The sequence below is a fragment of the Myotis davidii genome, unplaced genomic scaffold (genome assembly GCF_000327345.1).
Source record: "Myotis davidii unplaced genomic scaffold, ASM32734v1 scaffold68, whole genome shotgun sequence".
Taxonomy (NCBI): domain Eukaryota; kingdom Metazoa; phylum Chordata; class Mammalia; order Chiroptera; family Vespertilionidae; genus Myotis; species Myotis davidii.
The window spans coordinates 3,838,700-3,841,962 of NW_006300376.1; the positions used below are offsets into that span (position 1 = coordinate 3,838,700).

The window sequence follows — 3,263 nt, forward strand, 5'->3', positions numbered from 1 at the left end:
GGGAAGCCAGTGCCGGTAGCCGGGGGAAGGAAGGCCTACTCTTGCACGAATTTTCATGCATTGGGCCTCTAGTAAAGGATATAATAAAGGATACAAATGAACAGCCCGATGAAGAGGTACATAGGGAGAGGTCCAGAGGTTCCTGAGTGCAGGAGCTTTGTCCCTGTGGAGTTGGGGTGCACCACCCTCCCAGCACTTATTTGTGTTAACCAACTCGGAAACTCTCTGAACCCCTTAGTTTAGGGATTTTGTGGAAGCTTTTTCACAGACTTATGATCAATTATTAACTCAGTGTCCAGCCCCTCCCCCCTCTCCAGAGGACAGAGCATGGGGCTGAGAGTTCCAACCTTGTAGTCACAGCTTGGTCTTTCTGGTGGCCAGGACCCATCCTGAAGCTATCCTGGAGCCCGCCTAGAATCCTGCCATTAGAACAAAAGGCACTCCCATCACACAGCAATTCCAAGGGATTTAGGAGCTCTATGCAAATGCTCTTCTCACCCCTATCACTCAGACAGTTATGAAGATTTAGGAGGCTGTGTCAGGAACTGGGAGGTCAATGACTAAATATTAGAATAAAAGATGTTCTTATCAACCCTATCTCTCAGGAAATTTCAAGGGTTTTAGGAGCTCTGTGTCAGGAACTGAGAAAAGAGACCAAATACCTATTTCTTATTATGTCATAGGTGGGTATATGACATTATATATTTGGCAAAACCCATAGGACTGTACAACACAAAGGTAAACCCTAATGTAAACTCTTGTTCATAATAATCCATTAAATATTTGTTCAACAATGTGACAAATGCATTATACTAATGCGAAGGGAAACTGTAAGCAGGGGAGAGAGGGAATGTTCTACACTAACTGCTTAATAATCTGCAAACCTGAAACTGCTCTAACAAAACAAAATATATTAATTATTTCTTAAAAGAAAAAAATTTGAATAGTCAATGAGGTTAGCTGTTAAACTGGTCAGTGAAAACAGTAATTAATATAACATTTACTGAGAGGAATTTAGTACAGAAATAATCTAGTTAAATCATTGGTTAATAAGCCATGTTTTATCAGAACTGTCTGCCATGAGATCCTATCAGAAGAAGCTATGGTCTCCATGCAATTAGGAGTAACAGTTGAAAGAAAGTCTACACTGACATAAACCAGGGGCAGATACAGATAAGAAAGATAATGCTACATACTTTTAAAGGCAATGACCGCACTGGGTCTCCAGTCTTGTTTTATTCTCACAAAATTTATTCTATCTGAATTCTGAAATCTCATCTTTTTTTTTTTTTGCCCAAATTGTAAAAGCACACTAGGATGCCCCATCAAGAAATAAAGGCAGAAGTAACTTTATGTCAATCTAATATGTGCTAGCCAGAGTTATGCAGAGAAGACAGGCTGCCTATATTTTCTCCTTTTCATTGTATCCTTCTGTGCAAGTTATCTCCTTGCGTCATATTCGTTTTCAAATAGTGCTGAGAATCTTTCCATCCTGGGTGGTTTGTAATATTCTACACACCCTTGTCACTTACTTTTTCTGTTTAACATCTTTCCATGGGAGACAGTATATACCTAGAGTTAGAAGGTGGCAGAAACTGTGTAGTGAAGGAGAGTCCCAGCTTTGAAACTAGGCTGTCTGGTTCACATCCTGGCTCAGCTGTGTAATCCTGAGCAGGCTACTCAACCTCTCTGTTATTTCAGTTTCCCATCTATAAAATGGAGATCAAAACAGTAACTGCTTCTTCATAGGGCCCATTGTGAAGATTCAATGGCTTAATAGACCTTAATCACTTATAACAGTGCCTGGCACTCTATATCAGGGTCAGTAAAATTGTTCAGTGAAGGGTCAAATAAATATTTAAGGCTTTGCAGGGTCATATGGTTTCTGTTGCAACCCCTCGATGATGCCTTTGTAGGACAAAAGCAGCTGTAAATGAATGAGGTGGCTGGTTCCAATTAAACTTTATGGTCACTGAATTTGAATTTCATATAATTTTCACTTGTCATGAAATATTATTCGTCTTCTGATTTTTTCAACCATTAAAAAATGTAAACACTTTTAGCTCAGAGTTTGTACAAATATGGGCAGTAGGCTGGGTTCTAGGGCCATAGTTTGCTGACCCATCTCCTATCTAATTAATAGACATTATTATGCCTTTATTATCTTACTATAAATTATTTTAAATGGCTGCTTATAACAAGATTGCTTGGATGTCCTATAATTTACTCCGTCCCCTACGGTTAGAATTTAGGTTGTTTCCAGTACTCATTGTATGTCACCCTCCAATGAATATCCCTGCAAAACCTTTGGGCACATTTGTTATTACATCCACATCCTACAGTGTGTCTATTGGTAGCAACTATAATGGCTGGCAGAGCATCTAGAAAGAAACAGACTGAAGAAATAGCCTTGAAAATTAATCCTATATAGTTATAGCAAATTTCAAACATGTTAGAGAAGGAATTTTATAAGTATAAGATATATTCACGTACATTGAACTATGTACCACATACCACTCTAAGCCATATGTGTATATACATATATAATCATTTAGTCCTCAATCCTAGGAGGTACAAGTGCAATCATCATCATCATCATCACCATCATTACCAGCCCCATAGTACAGAAGAAGAAACTGAGGCACAGAAAAGCCAAGTAACTCCCCCAAGGTCACAGTTGGCTGTAGCAGAGGCAGGATTCACACCTGGTCTGTCCAGCACTACCCCCTATGATCTAGATTAGAATGCTGAACTGCCCCTTCACTAATGAGGCATGGCACTCCGAGGTACTCACTTCATAATGTAACTGTAGTGCTTTGTACATTTAGATCATGTTTGGCACCCACGAGGGACCCCAGACGCTAATAATAGGCACAAATTCTATCCCATAATGGGACACTTGGGTGGAAACTGTGAATGCCCATCTAACCTTCCTCTTTAGTCGTCCAGCCCTCCCCCTCATGCCAACTTTTCATTCATTTGCCCTGCATTTCTTACCCACATAGCTGTCCTCTACAAACAGTGAGTAAAGGTTGATTGGAGCGTACTTTCACATCTTGTTTTCCAATTTAAGGTCCCAACTCGACCAAATTTACGTGGCCTATTCGGTGGAGCTTCGCTAACAAGAGAGGGCCCTGCCCCGCCAAGGGAATGCAAATTTCGGGTAAATGCTCTCCTTTGAAAACAAAACACTGGGTGGGTCTCGTCAAAAGTCTCTCCCTCGTGGCACCCGCAGCAGCAGGGCTGGCTGGGTCCGGCCCCTG

At 40.8% G+C, this 3,263-nt stretch overlaps 1 long non-coding RNA gene across 1 annotated transcript in view; it reads right to left on the reverse strand.

Moving 5' to 3' along the window:
- Window positions 1–3,112, reverse strand: part of LOC107185207 — a 7,421-nt gene extending 4,309 nt beyond the window's left edge. The window contains exon 1 of the long non-coding RNA XR_001516126.1: window positions 2,998–3,112. This is a non-coding gene — a long non-coding RNA (uncharacterized LOC107185207). The remainder of the gene's footprint in view (window positions 1–2,997) is intronic.
- Window positions 3,113–3,263: the final 151 nt, after the last annotated feature.